Source organism: Sciurus vulgaris, assembly GCF_902686455.1.
Source record: "Sciurus vulgaris genome assembly, chromosome: 14".
Lineage (NCBI taxonomy): Eukaryota > Metazoa > Chordata > Mammalia > Rodentia > Sciuridae > Sciurus > Sciurus vulgaris.
The window spans coordinates 98315067-98336118 of record NC_136475.1 but is presented as its reverse complement, the minus strand read 5'-3'; the positions used below and the strand labels follow the sequence as shown (position 1 = coordinate 98336118).

At 55.1% G+C, this 21052-nt stretch overlaps 1 protein-coding gene across 1 annotated transcript in view; it reads right to left on the bottom strand.

Moving 5' to 3' along the window:
• The window catches only part of MYT1L (myelin transcription factor 1 like), a 338636-nt gene that overhangs the window by 233179 nt on the left and 84405 nt on the right, over positions 1-21052 (bottom strand). The window contains exon 3 of the mRNA XM_079110560.1: positions 7016-7108. The gene's annotated coding sequence lies outside the window, so the exon portion shown is untranslated. The remainder of the gene's footprint in view (positions 1-7015; positions 7109-21052) is intronic.

Here is a 21052-nt window from a genome sequence, read left to right as displayed (position 1 = left end):
AGCAGTGACCTTTGTGTGGAGCAAAGGGGGGATCAGACCAACGGTGCTGCTTGGAGAGAATGCTGTGGCACAGGGGATGGCACTCTGGCCAGGTTGCTGTGGGACAGCAGGCAGACTGTGTCCAGTGTCTCACGGTGCCCTCTTCCTGGGCAGGTGTAAGTCCCGTGTCCCCACTTCCTTGCAGAGGGCTGGAATCTGCCCACTGACCTGTGCCGACAAGCTGCTGTGACCCAGCCCAGGCACCCTGCCCAGTGCCCACAGGCCCTCTAGTGCTGGGAGGCCACAGTTCCAGACGGCAGAGCCACAAGATGAAGGCGGTCACCCCGCTGGCCTCAGGTTGCAACATGAGCAAGAAATAAGCATTCGTCATTGTGTGTTGTTCAGGTTTCCACTGCTGCGACCACAGCGCCTGAGCAGGAGAGCAGGGGAGGTTGTCTTGCCTCAGGTTTCAGAGTTTCACTTCTTGGCTGGCTGGCTCCCCCCCTCACAGCCCAAGTGAGGCACCATTATGGTGGAAAAACATGGCCGGGAGAGGAGCTCAGCTCACGGCAACCAGGAGCAGAGAGACGGTCAAGCACAGCACGCCCCAGTAACTGACTGCCTGCAGCTGGCCCCCGGTACAGAAGTGCTTTCAGAGACCTGCTCCCAATCGGGCCTACCAATGACCAGGTCACAGCTGCCCAGGCTAGCCCCTGCACCTGCTGCCACGAGTCGCCTGAGCTGGTGGAAGACTTCTCAGGCGTGACCCTAAGGGCTGCATTCCGATGCATCTTTGGAGAGCCCAGGCTGTCCCGACCATCTCAGGCTAGTGAGTTTTAGAATCGGCATCATCTCACTCTCGTCTTCCTGTACAGGTGTTGTGCAATTTGCTTTTGCACCTTCCTGAGCTCTTGGGGCAGGGAGCCAGCACCTCCCTCACTGTTGAGGTCCAGTGCTCATCCTATCTGCTCATGGTGTTCATTCATATTCCCTACGATAAATGCATTAGTAGTGAATTTGTGGCAAAGCACCATAAAGATTTACAACTGAAAGAGAATTTGTATCATTTTCTTGTAGTAGGAAAAAATGTTTAAAAACTCTCCCTAGATTACCAAGGTGGCTCACCTCCCAGACTGCCCAGGGCTCTGCTGAGCCGCTGGCCTGGCACGTTGGGAAGTTCGGGGGCACCCCACAGAGAAGCAAGAGTGGACGGTCTCTGGCATCACCCACAAGAGCAAACTTGCTACCCCTCTTTTCACCAGGAGAAGCAGATTGTTTCCGTCCTGGACCTGCTCATGTGGGGCGATGTCCACTGTCTCCAGCAGGACCTCAATCCCATCCCTGCACCAGGACACACATGCTGTGGTTCAAACATATAGCTCCATTTTACATAGGATGATTCTCCTGTGGAGGTCGACAAAGAACAGTGACACCAGGCGGCCGTGAGGTGACATTCCCTGGCCGCCAGGCACCCGCGCATGCAGCTGCACAGGCTGCTGGTCATGCTGCTCCGTGCCTGTCCTGCTCTGTCCCTCCTTCCTGCTGGCTCCCGTGGCTCTGTTCTCACTGTCTCCTCCCCTGCTGTTTCGCAGGACCCCGTTTCCTTCTCCCTGGATGCAACCCTCCTCATCCTGGGGGTGATGCGGCTCTGACTCCAGGAGCGAGACCCTGGCCTCATCTCCTCGCAGAGCACCCTGCTGCCTGCGCAGCGCTCCCACCCTCTGGTGTCCGAGTGACCGGTGACTACACTGCTGCTTGTTGTGTCTGCTTCCAGTGACGAGGCCAGGCACCAGATCTCCTGCAGGGCCCTGGAGAGGTGTCCGTTGACGCCCACCCTGCTGGTTTTGGAGGGTGTCAGAGGACAGGTGGTGCAGGTGATGGATTTGAAGAGCCGGTGCTGTGTGCTGGCCACTGGGAGGCACGCCTTACTGTCATTTCAAGGAGTCCTCAGGAGACAAGACCTGGAGGGCATCCCCACCCTCACAGGAGACCAAAAGATCGCAAGAGATGCCTGTGCCCCTCAGCTGCCAGGGTGGCAGGGAGCTGGCGCCTCTCGGTTGTCCTCCCAAGGGGATGTTCTGTCTGACGTGAACGCTGGGACTCAAGCCCCATCCCCGGGCCCTCTTCAAGGCCCCTGCAGTCCACCTTCCCCTCCTTGGCCAAGTACCCTGCGCACAGTGAGGCTTCAGCTCCTCCTGGGCCCTTCCAGCAGCCTGTCCAGCCTCTGCATAGCAGGTGCTTCCAGCTAACCTGACTGGCAGGGTCTGCAGAGGGAAACTGTGTGTCTGCTCCCGCGTGGACAGGCCCAGCGCCCCTCCTTGTCTCAGCATCGCTTCTGAGAGCTCAGCACCCCACCCGCCCTCCACGGCTACTCCCCCAGCACCAGCACCAGGTCTCTGGAATGTGGTGGAAGCCCGGCATCCACCCCTGGGGACACTCCCTGGGCCCAAGCTTGCTCCAGGAACACCAGCTCACCCACGTTGGGGGCTGTGTCTGGCTTCATTACTTTAAACATACCGTTTTATAGCTCTTCCCACAGTGTGGCTCACGTGTGTGCTTCCCCACTAAAGGTTTCAACATAAACAGCTTTGCAGCAGAAGTCAGATTCTGTTTTTGTATCTATAATATCTGGCATGTGACTCAGAAGTATGTCATATAAAAGGAAGGAATGTGCACTTCTGTACGACATTAGAAATAATGTACTTAACAATGCACTTCCTAAAATCAGAGAATAGGCATTTATTTTATTTAGTTATAGGCAAAATTTCCTCCATTTCCCATAAGAAATAATGAATTAGAAACACAGGTGACTGCAAATCAGTGGAATTAGCGCATATAGATTTACGGGTCCGCCCTCTGCAGGATCGTGTGGGGCCAGGGTAAGGACTGGCGTGGGTGATGGTCTTGCAGGGGCTGCAGGTGCCAGCGTGCAAGGCGAGGCTGAGGGGGTGCGCGGGGGGCTCTGTGCCTCCCTGAAGGAGCTCTCCCCATGCACACGAGGAAATCAGACGGCATGCAATGCCGTAGACAATACCCCTAGTCAAAAACACGCACCATGTAGACATCAGACACCACACAGCGTTCACATCCTACTTCTGACCCCCTCATCATTGAGGTCATTCCGCATCAGCGCTTTGTGAGCCTGAACTCCCAATAGCCAGCCTTCCCTCTGGTTTCTTCACTCACTACTGGGCTGCCTGGGGCGTCCACCTGGTACAGGAGCCGGGGAGGTGCTGGGGAGGGACACGCAGGGCAGCTGCTCCAGGAACCCAGCTCTCCAGAGGCTTCTGTGAGCACTGAGATGCTCTGGATGGACAGCATGTGGCTTCAGTCAAGAGGCAGGTCCTGAATTGTCTTCCTGCCTTGTGGCAAAGCCCTGTTCCCACAAGCTTCTTCTAAGACATGGTGGGGCCCAGACCTGCCCTGACCCTCTCTGATGCTCAGCTGCTGACCTAGCACCAGGCAATCTGAAGGGTGATGTGTTACGAGCGTTGCAAGGGTGGCAGCAACCCCGAGGGCATGGTCTCCTCCACCCGCTCCCTGTTTTAAACACAATAGCTCAAAATTCAGACTAAGTTTAGTGCTTCGTGCACTTCATCTCAAGCAATCCTTGGACAAGTCATTCTAGCCATCTAGCTGATGGGGAGACTGATTGAGGGAGCCATATGACTTCTCGGAGGCCACAGAGGGTCTGGTAGAGCTGGTGGTGTCCCTGGACTGACTGCTTAGGGCTGTCACCAAGGTTTCTACTGGACACCACACTACGTGGGGCCCGCCAGCCTCTTCCCTCTGGACTGGCCAGAGTGGCAGGAACCGTCTGCAGGTTTTCTCCTAGCTACGTTCCCGCAAGATTCATTCAGGCTCTGTCTGGAATCAGGTGGAGCATTCTTTAAAGTCACAACCACCCTGGCTGACCATCTCAACGGAAGGAGTTACACCACACTGGGCAGAGTGACACACACTTGTAACCCAGAGCTAAGGCAGGAGAATCGTGAGTTGAAAGCCGGCCTCAGCAACTTAGCAAGATTGTTTCTAAAAATAAAAAAATAAGAACTGGGGATGTGGCTCATGGTAAAGTGCTCTTGGGTTTAATAGCCAATACCAAAAAAGGAAGAGAGAAATAAAGAAAATCCATGGCATTATTAGTCTTTTCCAAAATTCATCCCTTTATCAAGCTTCTAAGGTATCATCTACAGGGATTTGAAACAATTCTCCTTTGTGTCTTGTGTGTTCTCCTCTGAGCTCTCGTATGCTCATTTTGTCCTTACAGAGAGTTTGGGAAAACTGTCTGAGCCACGTGTTGACAAGACATGCTGCGTGGCCCTGGGGGCTCACCAGGATCCCTCATGGCTACAGGGCATGGGCACGGTCCCTGCTCGCTTTCCTCCTTTGGCATGAGAGGTTCAGGTCCAACACATCCTGGATGTCCAGGTGAGGTGGCATCCTGCATTGGCTGCAACCTGGATATACTGCACGTGACATGCAGGAGGGTGTTGGGAAGGTCTTCCTTGGCCAGAGTGGCAGTCCACAGAAACACTGGAACTTCTGTTCTTAGGGGTTTCTGGGACCTTCCCTGATTCCTCAGATATCACGAAGCTGCTCTCTCTATCACTACGGGCTCTGTGGCAGCTGCTCCCTGAGTTGGGTCCTCATTCCCTGCCTCACATGGGGACCCAGCCCTGTTGTCACCTTAGACTGTATCCTGTACAAGTACTGAAGTTTTCAGAGCAAGGAAGGGTAATAGTGCTTCTTTGAAACATTATTGCGACCCCTTAGGACTATGAATTTAGATCTTCACCATGCGTTAGCAGAAGGTACAGGTACCAAATCCATTACTATCCATTTTGTAAATAAAGTTTTATTGAAACGTGGCCCTGACCACCGGTTCACACACAGTATGTGGCTCACTTCACACAGTACAGGCAGTGATTCCTTCTGTGCACACGGACTCTCTGCTCATGGTAGTCAGGTTCCACCACCATAGCAGCTACCTGAGTAGTCAGCCTATGAAGAGGAAGCTGATTTGGGATCACGGTTTCAGAAGTCTCAGTCCATGGTCAGTTGATTGAGCCCATGGCTTGGGGCCTTTGGCAGTCCATCAAAGAGTGAGGTGCGGCAGAGAAAGGCCATCTGCCTTATGGCTGGACAGGCAAGAGGAAGAAGAGGTAGCCAGGGCCCCACTATCCCCTTCAAGGACACGCCCCAGTGGCCTAAACTCCTCCCATGAAAGGCTTTACCACCTCCAACAGCATCACCATAGGGACCAAGCCCTAATCAAGACATGAACCACAGCACTGGTTCTACACCATGAAGTCCAGCCCAATTTATGTGACTCACAAGTTGCCTTTTTTTTTTGTGGTGCTGGGGATTGAACCCAGGGCCTTGCGCTTGCAAGGCAAGCACTCTGCCAACTGAGCTATCTCCCCAGCCCATAAGTTGCCATTTTATGGACGATTATGTGTAGATTTATATTTTGTTTCCAGTGGTTAGAAGGAACCCATGGATGAGATATATGACATACATTCAGGAAATAAATAACTAATATTACCTGAGAATCCAGGGCTAATTGTTAAAGAGTGAGAGACAGGATGAGAAGTTCAGCAGTCACAGAGTGTAGGTGTAAGCATCTCTGCTGCTGCCCATGCCTCCAGCTGACCTCAAACACTCACCACTGCCCCGACAGGGAGCGAGGCCGTGTGTCCCCAGGACAGAGCAACCCTGGGGCACACTCGTTGGTGGTCTTCCTTTCTGATTGGACCTGCTGCAGCCTGCAGAGGTGCTCCCTCAGCCACGCCCACTTGTCTGCCTCCCGGGGTGCTGCTCTCAAAATCCAGCACAGCCCTCCCCCTGGGGAGCCTGTCAAGGGCAGTGTGTTGGGTGTGGACGTGGATTTCTATTTCAGAATCAGCATTCTCTGTCAGCACTTTGCTAGTTTGTGGTGAGATTTGCACTTGCGTGCTTGATGTTGAACTACACTGATGATCCCCATTTGAACGCGAACATTGAACTCAGAGTTAGAAATACCAATTCTGTAAAGCCAAGTTTAAAAATCAGAATCATAAAATATTCCATTAAATGTTCTTATTACTTAAACTCAGAGAAATCAGCCCAAATAAGAGAGCCCATGTGTGCAAAGCACCTGCAATCAGAATCTGACTTCCGAGCCGAGCGTGAATTCACACGTGGGATCTTTCCTTTCTGCTGTGCTGCCTGTAACCACGTGGTAATGGACCCCTCAACATAATGCCTGTCCGGCGGCACCAGGGGGTGCAGGGCCTCTTTCAGGGAAAGGGGCCGGGTGCAGAGGAGGGATGTGAACCCTGTCACCCACCAAGGCAGCCGCAGAGCTGCTAGAGCAGCTGCACCCACCAGGCTGGGCGTCGGGAGAGGTGCAGCCTCCTTTCCGGGGTGGGGGAGGACAGAGTTTGGGCTGTCAGACAGGCAAACGGGGTGTTCAGCAGGCAGACAAACCACTGACGCACCGCGAGCCGCAGAGCACAGGCCAGGATGATGCTCACACAGCGTTCTCAGGAACTGCCCCTGGACCCGGGCTTTCTTACTTCTCCCAGCTGTGTCGGTGGTGCTCGGGGTGCCGGCCCTGGGAGGTAAGCCAGCGCCTCTGGAGTCATCCACGCCTGTGTGCAGGCCTGGAGGCCTGCTCGGAGCTGGCGGCCACCCCACCCACCTCCGCGTTAGAATTCGTGAGCTTCAGCACCTGCTGCTGCTGTGAGTGTGGGTGTTTCCAGTGACTCTGAGGGGTCCCTTCCTTTGGGGTTTCTGGTCCCATTTCCTTGTCATTGGCCACCCCAAGGACTCTGCACAGCACCCAGAGGCAAGCACCCATCAGTCTTGTCCCATTTAACTTTAGTAGTGAGAACAATGTATGCACCATCTAATTCAACTGCCAGCCCTTTAGCCTGAATGGCCGTGTGAGAGGATGAACACAGGATTGTTGACTGCCTCCCAGAGGCCACGGAGCTCCCTGCAGCCAGCAGAGCTCCTCAGCCAGACAGGAGCAGCACCAGAACAGCCATACCTGAGTTGTCGGGCTCTCTCTGGACAGGGCCGCTCCTCCTCCACAGAGCAGAGGCCGCGGGACGGGTTCACCAGTCCTCCTTGGCGTTCATTTCTAGAGGAAAGAACAACGGTGGGCGGTAACTAGCTGAACCCAGGACCTGCCCACTCCCCCACAGGCTCACCTGGAGCAAGGAGCTCTGTTCCCAGGAGGCAGCTGCACCCCAGGAGGAAACCTGGATAGGGAGGAACCACTTTTAACCTCTGGCCCAACTCCTTTGAAATCTGAGCTATTTAACTCTTTAGACACATGTCTGGGTTGAGGAAAACGAGCAATTGACCCATTACTGGCCACTTTGTGCTATATCGCCTTCTTTAATACTTGGATGCAGTTAGGAGACGCTGTAATGAGATATATATTTTAGATGTTTAACTCTTCCTCGGAAATAATGTGCTTCCGTTCATAACAAAATGTAGTCTGCTGTTGCCATAGGCACTTCCGAACGGCGTCAGCTTTATCTCAGCAGAACCATGACCAAAGGAATCGTCTTCATTAGGGAAAATCTAAATTTATTTATTAGTCTTCTACCAAGAATTTCTGCAATATCACCTCGGTCTTAGAAGCTACTGACTGCTCTAATTTAAAAATAAGATATCCATATTATTTCAAATACTGCCACAGGAAGAATTCATAAAAATACAAAATAGATGAACTAAAAAATCAGAACGTGAGGGTGCAGGTCTCAGGAGAAGAGCCACCGTTCCGGTGCAAACTCCAAATTCAGAGTCGCTCATTAAATCCCGTCTCCAGCACTGAGAGTGAGGTGTGAATGGGCAGCAGCCACATGTGTCAGGACCAGGAGGCCCGCGGGCTGGGCTGCCTGCTCTCACCAACCCTCTAAAGACTCTGCCACGCTGCTTGAGGGGGCCGAAACGGGCACGAGGGGCTGGGTGGGCAGCCACCACCCATAGGGTGACTCGCTGAGCAGCCAGGCAGAGCTGATTGTCTTCCCTGATGACAAAGGCGGAAACAGACCGGGAGCAGATCGTCCAGATACATACACAGGGAGCGCGTGAACAATCCTGAGAAACCCGAGCTTTGTGCCCAAACCAGAATCATCGGTCACTTTGTAACATTTTAAAATATGTTAAGGTTTAATATAAATTATAATTTGGGGCTCATTTATGGTAATTTATAGCTCCCTATACAAAAAAGCTTTGTAGAGAAAAGTCCGTTTTGCAGCCTTCTCTTGTCTACCAGTCCCCAGAACTCCATCCACACACGTCCGCACAGGTCCACACACGTCCACACAGGTCCACACACGTCCACACAGGTCCACACATGTCCACACAGCATCGACGCGGGAAGCTCTGCATTTTTATCAACTCTAATTGTTCCTTTATTTGTAGTTGACTTGTGGCCTCAACTTTTTCTTGACGAAGACAATCGTCCCCCAAACACTCTGGTGTCCGTCATTCCCCCTAAAACTCACCTAGATCCTGGAGTATTTATCTAGGACAATGCCTGTGCTCTGAGCAGGAAGGCAGAGAGGGAAGCATATGCGCAGTCCCCTGGCTGCTGCAGGTTGTCAGCACAAGCCCGAGGAGGACCAGCCAGTGGTCACTGGACACCTGCTGCAGGGCAGCCTCCTTTGACTTTCTGAAACTCGTCCACACTTTCTCAGTCACACACATGAAAGCAGTCAGCGTGGGAATGTGGCATTTGATATCGATTGTGACCCCTGTGGGCTCGTTCCAACAGCTGCTCTTGACTGGCGGCCTGCTTCCACTCCTGGGTCAAGGAGACCCAGCGCAGCCAAGGCTCTCTGACATTCCCAAAGGAAGAACTACGAGTTCACGTTCTCCACCCGGCAACCACATGGGTGGGCTTGATGTAAGACATCCTCTAGCAGGATTGCCTGCCAGGAGCTCTAGCCAGGGCCATCTGCACAGGAAGCGTGGGTCCTGCTCCACGCGGACGGCCTCTGCCTGCGTGGCAAGGGCACGCCTGGCTCTCAACGCTGGCTGGTGCTGCACACGTGCTTCCTCCCCCAGAAGTACCTGTCAAGCTGTCACAGCTGGCAACAGGACAATGAGCCTGCATCCCCGACCCTGGTCTAGGAGGGCCAGTGGCCCCAGAGCAGAGAGGAGGGGCTTCCAGAACTCTGCACGCAGCAGCTCACTTTGTGCACACGGATCCTGCCATCCTTCCTATCCTAACATTTCTTGTTTCAAAGAGACCCCTCTGTTTGGCTGAGGAGGCACGTACGTGTGTCCATTTGGCAATGTGAGTCAATGCTGAGGATTAACTCCTGTGGAAATGGTTTTGCTTTTTATTTTTCTCCCTAGAAGTTTTGCAGGAGATTGGTTAAAAGATGAGGGACATGTTTTGACAGCGCCTCTTCCCCAGGCTTGTAACACTGAACAACAAGAGCCAGACAACGCTGCCAGCCTGGTTGTGCAGCACAGCGAGCAGGGGGAGGCCTCAGTGCAGACATAGGACTCTGACCAGACCCCTGGAAACAAATTCCAGGGACCCCAGATCCAGCTGTTTGCTCGCCTTACATTGTCTTCACAGGAAACCCGCTTTCCAAAGCGTCTCCTGTGCACTTAAGAGATCAAACCTGGGATCCTGATGGTCAGGGGGGAGGAGAGTGTCTGAGCAGCGGTGCTTGAGGCTGCCCCTCGCGTCCCCGTGGCTGGCATGCACGTCCCCCCACTGATTTCATGAGACCGTTGCTTGGGGTGTGGCTGAGAGGGACAAACGTCTCGCCCTTGGTCTGCAGCAGGCCCTGCGTGAGCAAAGGCCGTGTCTCCTCTGGTGCCACTCCTGTTAGTAACGTCAGCAGTCGCTCTCTCATGGGGACGTTCCTCACGTAGGCCACGCTCCGGGGAGGACACACAGCCCCCAGTGATCTACACAAAGCAATGTGTCCTTTCCAGTTTCTCAGGAGAGAAGGAATGATCCTCTTCAGAGATCACGGGCCAGGAAGAGGAGGTCTACAGTGGAGGCAGATGCCGGAGGAGGGCCTGCCCGCGCCAGGCCGTGGGAGCCCCAGAAGCCTGCGGCAGGGCAAATGGCTGCCCTCCAGCTCTGCCTGCTCCCAGCCTCTCCTCTGCTCTCAGGACTTGTTCCCAACCTGCGAAATGGACACGACTCTACCTGCTTTGCAAGTTTGTGTATGAAACCACTTTTGGCTTTAAATTGTGATACAGGCTTAAGGAGTCGTAATGATGATAGCTATTATCATAGGAATAGATGAAAGCAGGAAATAAAAAATCAGCTGGAAGATATAGAGATCTCCCTTCTTTCCATGTTTGAATGTTCGTTCACCTCTTTAGTGTGTTTTAAAGTCCAAATCCATTATGTATTTGCCCATGACTCTTGTTGTCTGGAGTGTGGGGGTGTATCTGGGCAGTTCAGGAGGTCTGAGCCTCCCTCCAATGCTCTGACTGTCTGATCTCAGGATTCCTCTAGGTCACGGCAGCATTGGCACTTGGAATAGAACCTCGCTCTGATGAGGGACTGTGGATTTCAGCATGTCAACCAAGAGCACAGAGAGCACCAGCACTGTGGTTTGTGACGCGGTGCTATCTGTAGCTGGAAACAGCACTTGCTCCGTCTACTGCTACCTGACGAGGTGTTGCTAAGCTTAGGCCTGTGTCTACCCTGCACTTTGTAGGTTCTCACACCAACACTGGAAAGGAAACTTGGGTCCCCATGGCAGTGAGCCAGAGCAGGCCAGAGGGCCCCTGCATGGGGCTGTCCGCTGGCTATGGGGATGGTAGGGCAGGTGACCTCTCACGTAGGTGCCGTGGATGTCCCTGGACAGCCCTGTCAAGATCTGGCAGGTGGAGGGGAGTGTCGACGTGCACAGGCCATCGGAAGCCGTCCTTCACACAGCACCGTCACATGCCCCCAAGACGCTCTGGCATCGCATGGAACACAGCATTGAAAACCGGGAGAGCTGGGCTGATCCAAGCACCCAGTGAGTGGCTCGCACAAGAGAATCAGGACATCCGGCGACATGGTGACAGGCCAAAGCCAGCAACATGCCCAGTACGCCACATGTAGGTAGAGCACACAGACAAGAACCTGGAGCTCACTGGGCTTCCCCGGGGCCAGGACAGGTGCAGAGGACCACGTCTAGGATGATGCAGACCCCATGGCCGACAGAGATCATCTTGGAAGAAGAGGGGGATCGCTGGGACTAGGGAGGGCTTTCCCTGTTTTCCTTAATACTTCTAATTGCTTAATATTTTATCACCAAAGCAAATCCATGTAACATTCATGTGACAAAATAAAACGGAAAATGATAATAATTTCACACATCTATCACTATGTTTGAGAGTTATTTATCAATCACTGTAAAGAACTATTACTACATTTAGGTTAAAAGTCTGCACTTCCAAAGTCTCTGGGTAACGGCAAGATTCCCAACCACTCTGGCTCACATCAGGCAAGGAGCAGGCTGGGATCCTCCTACTGCCGACACACCAATCCCACCAACCCCAGGGCAGCGAAGAAGTCTCCCTCCAGCTCCCTGAAAAGCAGCCCCACCTGTGCAGGCTGATAGAGAAGGCAGCGCCACACCTGGCAATCAGGACCACGCTCAGAGGTGCTGTCAGGCTGCAGGGGTCCTGGGCCCTGGGCTGCCCACACCAGGTGCTGGGGGCCCGCAAGCTGCCCCTGCAGGGAGAGGTCCCAGCAGCGGCCTCTGTGCGCGACTCTTCACATGGCTTGAAGCGTGAAGAGGGGCATTAGCCACAAGCGGGACTCTGGGTTCCACGATGCGAGTCTCACAGCCGCTCGGTGCGGGAGCCCTGGGCGAGGACTGGGAGGGAGACTGCACGCCACCTCCCTGGCGGGAAGCTGGAACCTGACCTGCGTGGCTCCCCCGCCCTGAGCCTCCAGGATGGCTGGAGCACGCTTCCCACGGCACAGCGCTCCTTCCCTTCCCTCCCAGGACCCCATGGGCCTGCTGAGCTCAGGCTGCCTCCCCCACCTGCTTCCCAGCCCCATCGCTCCTCCTGGAACCTGGTGAGGAGATCTGGGCCGGCCTGGCTCCCTCTCCGTCCCACCCGCTCAGCAGGTGTCCACACTGTGGGCTGCCGTCATGGATCCCTGACCCTGCCTCACAGTTCAGAGCTAGGAGGGGCTTCACAGGAGCCAGTGCCCAGGTGGAGACACGGGTCCAGCGGGCAGAGGAGCAGCTGGAGCTGGTCAGAACGGGAGGAGAACTCGCGTTGCAGCAGCCCGGCGGACGGCCAAGCTGGCCGTGTGGCATCCTCTGCCTCTCAGCTGTGGCCCCTGGGCAAGGACTGCCGGGGCCCTGGAGGTAGAGCAGCCTTTCTCAGCCAGGCTTCAACCTGCATGGCATCCCACCGCTGTCCACTGGAGGCGTCCAGATGTCTCCAGTCTCGGTGGGCCGTGTCCTGCGAGTCGGGAGTGCAGCGCTCTCCATACTTGCTGCCTGCACAGGACCCGAGTCTGAGCACCCAGGAGTGTCTCCCACATCTACGAGGGGAGGGCCCGCCAGTTTCTCCAGGGCTTCCCACTTCTGCCGCTGCCCTTGTCAATAACCATGGCGATGGCAAGTCCTGGGAGACAAGAAAGGAATCACATCTGCTGGTCTTCACATTGCCAGGGGCAGAAGGCAGGACCGTATTAAATGGCTCAACTAAATAATATCCACGAGGTGGACGCTGAGTCCCTTAGCACTGCGGACATTGCTGCTCTGTGGCTTCCACACAGCACTTCACACACTACATCCTCATAAATGTTGGCTGGCCAATTGGAAAGACACAAGTTGCTTTTCAAAAGAAAGCAAGCCACCTGCACCAGAAAAGTCAGAGGTGGAACTCAGGACTCGGAGCCGGCGGGCGTCTGGGCGTGCATGCACAAGCAGCGAAGAGCCAGGAACACAGGAAGGCACGTGTGCTCCAGGGTGCAGGGTGCTGCAGGGTGCCGTGCACAGTGCTCACAGTGGGGCGCTCAACTCTGCTTCGGAGGCACAGCGACTCGCTGGATGGTGGTGTCACTTGCCTACTGAACTCCACAGGTTTCAAGGAATCCTTGGGTAGAAAAGCAGAGTTGTAGCTGCGAGGCCTCAGAAGATTCAGTCACTCTCTGTCGAGAGCCGTGATTGCAACTGTGACTGGAATGTGTTCTTGGTTCCACCTAACTGAAGGCTGCGCCTTTGAGTAAAAGCCCCACCCACAGGGGCGTGAGCGCGTGCCACCCTTCCTTCCCAGACTCTGCTGCACGGGGTCGCTCTCTTTCTGGGATGAGGGCCGAGCATGAGGTGACTCTGAGCTCCCAGACATTTCCTTTACAAAGAAATAAGCAGGAGCTGCACACAGAAATGAGGCTCCTCTGTACAAATGTGTCCTCCAGCTAGCTGCCCCCAGAGACAAAGGACTTCGGCGTTACAGCAGTCTCATGCTAATTCCTTCATTTGATCCTCAAACAATCTTGAGAGCAGGGCAAGAGAGAGATTATTAGCTTTATTTTCAGAAATCGCTGATTTTCGGGAAGGTAATCTGACAAAGATCCTGGAGCTGGGCATGGACCTGGGGCACACTGAGGTTCTGAAACACTGGGCTGCGTATTTCCATGCTTCTCCTCAGCAGCCAGCTCCCAGAACTGAGCAACAGCCTCTGGGATGAGAGCTTACTGCACCCCAGACCCGACTCCCCTTGTGCCCTGGGAGCCATGGCCAAGGAGCAGGGTCTCCTTCCTGCAGGGTCCCCTGGCTGCAAGATCCCTTGGAGTGCTTAGGGACACTTGCCCTCCAGATGGTGAAACCTGTCACGCAGACCCCATGAGGCCCTGCAGCAGAAATCCACCCCTGATCATCATGTCCTAAGGAATTCGTTTCACATGGTGCCCATCATCCTGGGATGGCCAACGTTTGAGTCACCATTGATTCTAAGGGAAGAAGGCCAAGGGAGGACCAGCCAGACTGCCTCAGGCTCCCTCCTGGTGAGGCCAAGGCTAGCTTGGCGACGTGGGGCCCTGCGTGGCCTGGACTTGCCAAAGAACAGTGTGGTGGCACTCTCAGTGGTTTGCAGCTGGCCAGGGACAAAAGTTCTGCTTCTGGCTGGCCATTGTCTGTCCCTTGGGGTCTAGGGAGGGAACAGTGGTTCCCCACAAAAATATAGCCAAAGAACAGGACTGTCCCAGCTCGGCCCCGTAACAGGCTAGTAAGACAGGAGCTCAGAAGTGAGTCCACTGTTCTCGGTGGCCGTGCGCACCTGAGCGTTGGGGAGCCCCTGCCCCACTAAAGGCCTCACCACAGCAGCCGGCCTCTACAGAGCACACGCCACCAGGGCCCAGTGTGTGCTCAATAAGCACCTGGCGCTCTCCACGCCCTGATGCACACCCAGCACAGAGCATACGGATAACACCCTGAAGGTCGGGGGTCGGGGCATCTTTACCACATTGATTTTGCATAGCAGCCACGTATTACTCAATTATAACCTCCCAGCCATTCAGTACACCGCCTATCTTACTTTCCTGTGTTTAATATCTCTGCTCAAAACCAAGCAATTCACAATAAATTGTTCTGTGTGCGAGCTAATCCATTCATCTGGTGGGGACCATGGGCGGAGGGCCAAAGCCTGGCTTCCTGAGCCCTGCGCCCCCTGCTGGTAGGTTCAGGGCCCTGCTGCGCTTCCCACCATCTTTGGAAGCTCTGCTTGCGTGCACAGCACCAAAGACACAGGGAAGTTGGTGGGTAAGATCTGCAACAGGGATCTGGTGAGTGCCCAGGTCTGGTGCCTCTGTAATGGGCCGCCTGCTGCTCACGGTGCTGGATAGGAGTCTTGAGGGTCGGCAAAGTGGAAGGGAGCAGCTAAGGTGTGACCCATCAGTGACCACTTCCGGAAGTCCCTGAAGTAAGTCTCTCTCGAGAGGGCTCTGGAGCTCGGCCTCCTTTCTGCTTCAGTGCCAGCCGCCTGACCCATCCTCCACACCCCGTGTGGAAGGAGGTGAAAGTGTGCACCCCTCTGCAACGCTGAGCTGCGCGCAGCACGTTCACCTGCTGGTAAATGTGGCTTTCTTGTCGCGCCTCCCCGGTAGAGGATGCCGACTGAGCTTCGACGTTTGCTTTGTGATCCTGGACACATCTCCACCTGGGGGCAGTTCCTTCATGTCCAGATACCAAGGCCAGTGAGATTGGACTACTCCCCTCCAAAGCGAATTCTGCCTTTCTGCATACCAGGGTCTGAAGACAACAGCTTGAAGTCACACACAGGTTTCAAGCAATGCAATTTACCAAGGAAATAGCACATTCCACGCAGGCTCCTGATGGGAGTTCATTGTTATTTAGTTTTATTTGTTACTGATCCCTCTCTTGAGAAGCAGACTGAGGATTTTTCAAAAGGTATGACTCAAACCTGGCCTTGATGAACTTAGCCTGCAATCCTACTCACAGGCCCCGTCTTCTTGGATTGCAGACACAAGGTGAGCGGGCTGCAGACACCAGCCCGTTACGTAAAAGCAAATGTCACAGGAAAGGCTCTGGTGTTTGGTGTGGGGCTCCCACTCCGTGCAGGCATTTCCTAATCTGTCTTTGATGAGCTTCCCCAGCTTCCAGCTCTGTCGGATCCCTCCGGAGCCGTACAGAGTGTGCTGCATGGAAATGTCATCTGCCAGGACTGCAATTACTGGCACTCCAGCAATCACGGCACAATGCAGAATGGGTCGGATTCAGGTGAGAGCGAGAACCCGCAATCAAGCCCGGGGAAGGGAGAACAAAGCCATTTTCTTTCATTTGCCGTCAACACAACCATCAGGCCTTAATTACCAGGCAAGTGTGGGGCTGGCTGCAGAAAGGCTGATTATTATACAGCTCAGCTCCAAATCAGTTCCGTATTGATGAGCTGCAGAGAGGAAGCCAGCTTAGCCCCAGTGAAAAGGAGCAGGCGCCGAGCGGGCTATGAGTGGCAGAGGGAGCAGGCACGCTCTGGGGAATTAGGGATGGTTTTGGAAGGAGAGGAGGCACAGACACCTAAGAGCCAGCTAAAAATACACTCTGAAAGTCACACATGCTCATTTGGAACCTTGGTCCCCAGCTTCAGCACACTCTCCAGCCAGAGCTGCTTGCTCACCAGATTTACTGTTTACCTCATGCGCTAAGTTCTTGAAAGCATCTTCCTTCCCAAAAATGTTCCCCAATGAGTGCCCCTAATTTTATATACATCTGCTTATGTCTACGTTAAATATCAAATGCCGAACTTAAGATCTCCTTTAGAGGCTGGTTCAACACTCCAGCGCAAGCCGAACTATTTTGAATAAAGCCCTCACGTTAAAAATAAATAAATGTGCAATTGATTGGTAAAATCTCCCTCCTCTCACACACCCACCCTTGCTATTCCAAAACACCATGTTTATGTAGGCACAAGACACAAGAACACATCTGCCTCAGGATTACAGGAATTTAATTGTAACATGGGCAGACTCACCATAGCATATGATTTGAAACTGCTTTGTTCTGAAAGCAGATTCTGCTGTTTGGTGGTGTGGCCCAATATGGGGTTGGGCACTTGTCCCTGAGGTTGAGGGTTCACAGAGCCTCACACCAGGTGTGCCGTGGGTGGACGGCAGAGTGACAGAGCTTGATGCCAATCTGTCATTGAACACAGTCCCTCTTCCTTCAGTCCCTCTTCTACGTCGCCCGGGAACCAGCCCCAGCCATGGACCAGGCCTGCAGAGACTCCCCAGATGTGATGAAAACCAGGGCCCAGAGTGGAGGAAGCTGGGCGTCGCCTGTCCCTCCCTGACCATGCTGCCCAGGCCTTCCTCCCGGGGCTCTGCCTGGGCAGATGATCCTTTGCTTGGAGTTTCCTGCTTGCTGGGGATGGCAGGAGCTCCGGGGACCTGGTGAAGCTGCCACCATCTTGCTGAGGGGCTCACCAGAGCACAGGCAGGCAGAGTGGGCGAGTCTCGGGACACATCTCTAAGAGGAGTGAAAGACAGAAGCCGCCTCCTGCCACGTGGGTGGGCACGTGACTCCTAGCCTGTGGGAATCCCACTCTCCGGATCTGAAGCACCGACTCCAGGGGGCGTCTGCTGTCTGAGACCCCAGCCACAGGACATGGGTCTAGAAGACGGCCCACCAGCCAGCTCCCAGGCCCACTCCCTCTGCTCCACGGTCCTCACCGAGCCATGGGGACGGTCCACCAGGGCGGGGACAGCACGGTGTGCCCACAGAGTCCTCAGGAGCCCTACTCCTACTGCACTATGGCACCTCCAAACTGAGCTGCTTGCGGAGCTGCCATGGCCCAGGACCAGCCCTCCCCACCCTGACCGTCCTTACATGTCCCACTGGGGCAGTCCTCAGAGGGGCTCCAGGCCTCGGGGCCCACACACCCTCGAGGGGTCCTCAAGGCCTGCCCGTTAAGGATGCAGCCTGTGCGGAGGACCCTTTTCAGCTGGGTTGGGCAGAGCAGCCCACGTGGCCTGCAGGGGCCCCAGCTGGAGAGAACAGCCTCTGGTGGACACGGTGCTGCGGGGAAACCAGGGCCCTGACGGTGTTCCCTTGCTGTGGAAACGTGGCAGTTTTTCATGAATTTATGCCTCATATTAACATGCAATGGGTTTTTAATTCTTTTAATAGATAAATAAGTGCTTGCATGTCACTCCTCCCTGTTGTGAGGATTGACACTATGTTTTCCATGTTGACCTTCAATTTCTCCTTCATTCTGGGCCCTGATTTTACGTTTTCCTAATTATTGATTTATTTTCTGTACTTCTCTTTTGGGAAGAGGTTTCACTGAAGTCCAGAACCTGTCCACCTCACTCTACCCGGTATCTTCCAGTGCCGGCCCACGGGAGGTCAGCACTATTGGACAAACAAGTGAGTAGATGAAGGATGAGACAAAAGGCTGTCAGCGCTTGAGCAGACTGTTGCTGCAGACACTCTGGAGCTTCCACACGACTCACACCAGAGGAGACTCATTCGCTGGAGATGCTGAGGAGGTCTGCGTGGGTCTGGAGCGTGAACGCGGTCCCTGGCGCTCCGGCTCCAGAGCCCGGAGGAGATGGAACAGCCGCACTGGCGTGGGATGCAGGGTGAGCTGGGCACGCCTGCCCGTCCTGCTCTGGGACCCGAGCAGGTGGCAGATTGTGAGGAACTGGGTCACAGGAAGTGATAAAACTAGCAGGTCAGGTCTGGGTTTGTCACGTAAACACCATCTGCTTTTCCTCAGCGTTAGAGACCCTGAGAAAATGTCAGAACCATGTCCCTCGTGTGGGATCCGGCAGAGCATTCTGTGAGGCAGCTTCTAATCTAGCTGAGCAAATGGAGAAACAGCCCAAGCTTCCCCAGCTCGCCTCTCTACGGAAGGGCCCACAGCATTCTGCAGAGGGACCTTCCTCTTCCCACGGAAGGATATCCAGTGGCCTGAGCCGGGTCAGTGTGAGGAACCGGGGCAGCGTCTGCAAAGGGGGTGGAGTGGCAACATCCGGGTGAGAACTAGCGGCACATCAGGACCCCGATTACGTCCACAGGAGTGATGAGCCTTGCTGAGCTCGCTTGCCAGAGGTTCGAGTTTTCCAACTCGGACTCCCCCCGAATCCCATCCTATCAAGCAGAAGACCGCACCAAGGACCACTCCCCAGGGCACTGGTTTGCCCACGGAGCCTAAGGTCAGCTGTTCGGCCTCCACAAAGTCAGTTGAGCACAGCACACAAACTCCAGCGTTTGAGTCCTGTCCTGCACATTTGTGAAGTGCCCCCGGAGGACCCTGCACCTGTTGCCCAGGTGAAATGGCGGTCAACAGCATCCCTGCCCAGAGGAGCCCATCAGCCCTGTGGGCACTGGGTAGAAGCCACACCTCTGGAGACTCCTCCAGGAGGCACCGCCTGGGCCAGCACCAGGACTGATCCTCAGCACCTGCTCTGCCGTGCGCCCTGCCACACCCTCCCACGGTGCCAAGTTCCTAGAATCCAAGGGCTGAGCGGAATGTCTCACGTTCTGCTGCAAATGCCTGTGGGACACCTCTGGACTGTGCTCCAGCAGTCCTTCTGCTCCGAGGAGAGACCCTGAGGAGCCGCAGAGCCACTTGAGCACTTCAGGATGGGGCCCGCGGTCCCCGGCAGCCTTAGCTTCTCTCCCCGCCATTGTTCTTCTGGGTGGTTCACGTTGGTTGATTCCTGTCCACACCACACTGAGAGCCTCGGTGTGGGAACCTGCAGCAGAGCACCCTGAGCTCCTGCACCCAGGACGGGGGCCTCTGCCGGGGCAGAGGGTGGGCACTGAGACACTGCCGTGCAGATGGCAGTCAGCTCTGTCTGCAGGCTTTCTTCCAGACTCTGACTCTTCCCTCAGGTCTGTGTGGGTCCCAGCAGAGCTTCCTCTAGGAGTCCTTGCTTTCCCCAGACAGAGGGGCTCTTTGGGGCTGGGCCCTGCCATCGGGGGAAGGTGGCATCTGCAGGAGCCCATGGGCGCAGAGCTGCTCGGGAGATTTCCTGCAGCGTGACCCCTCTGCCAGGGGAAGTGAGTGCTGTTGGTCTGGGACACAGCTTCCAGACCCTGCTGCTGACCCGTGGAGTTGGACCCCAGTTCTTCACAGTTAGGCCCTCCAACACTAAGGACCTTCTGGACCCTTGGTCTCTCTGCCCTTGAAGGTGAGGCTTTGCTCATTAAGAATCGTGGACTCGCTGTCTGTTTGCCGGACTCTGGGATGGAAACAACCTAGGCAGATGCTGCTCGTGGCCAGCCCCACCTGGTGCTGCAGCATCATAGCCGAGTCCAGTGTGCAGGTCTGAGCTCCGGATGCCACTGGTGACACTTGGGAATGTGGCATTGTCACAGACTCGTTTGGGGTTTGGCTCTAGACCCCTGCAGTCCACACTGTGGAGATGGACGTGCTACTTCTACCTGGCAAATTCCAAGCCAAGGCAAATGAGCAGGAACTACAAGCTCCCTGGCACCTCACTGCCTGTCACAGACTGAACTCACTAGGGTTGGGAAGGAATTGGGGTGGAACAGACCACTGTGAGGATCAGGAAGCCAGGATGCGGGGACCAGGGCAGCTGCGTTCAGAGATGGGGCTGCAGTGCCCCTTCCGGATCATGCTTGCACTGGTGTGTGGAGCAGTCCTGAGTTGCATTTTACAGTCAAGACAAAAAGATTTCCTGAATGCCATCACACATAAAGTGGTCTACAATAAACATCATGCTGCTGTTCTCCAAACCATACTGCTGATTTTAGCGGGGGTTTTGTGACTTTATTTAAGAACAATGCTGCCCTTAGTATCTGTAAGGCTGCTCACCTGAGGACTGTGGCCTCAGTTCTTACTCATGGACACCTTTCCTTTAGAATAGGCACACATGAGTTCATCCTGCAGCTTCACGCTGCCCTGGAACTGGTACCGGAACGTGTTGGGTGGCTGCCCACGGGAGGCGCAGGCCCTGAGGCCGCTGCACCCTTTGCAGCTGTTTTGAGCTCAGCAGGAGCCCGCAGGGAGGCAGGAGGCACAGGGCCACCATGTGTGGGTCCCAGGGACGGCCACACATGGGTCACTCCAGGAGCTTCCTCGCCTGTTGTGAGACCCTCCCATTGATTCTGACGAAGCAGGGGTTCACGAGGGGACAAACGGGCTGTGCATGAGCTGCTGCTGTCACCTCGCATAGGGAACTCTTGGGCTGCGCGCTGGAGGGCTTGGGAGCGCTCAGGCCCGTGACTGTCTTCAGACCTAACAGCCAACATAAGACCCCTGGGACTGGGGAAGGGGGATGGGCTCTCGCCATGACCCACAGGCCTGCTTTAGAATCCTCCTGCTGGCTCTGAGTAGGAGGCTGTGTGATCCACCTGTAGGCCTCAGACAGCCAGGGCTCCAGGCAGAGCCCCAGGGCCATGGCCTGCGTCCCCATCACCTCCTCCTTCCAGGGCGAGCACTGCTGGTACCAGCTGGCCCCCAGGACCGGGGAATCTGAACTGAGGGCATGGCCACACTGCAGGACGTGGGTGTGCCTGGGGCTCACAGCCCAGCAAGGGGAAGTCTCGGGAAATACCAGGGTGTTCAGTGGGCCTGGGCTGCTTCCCGGAGA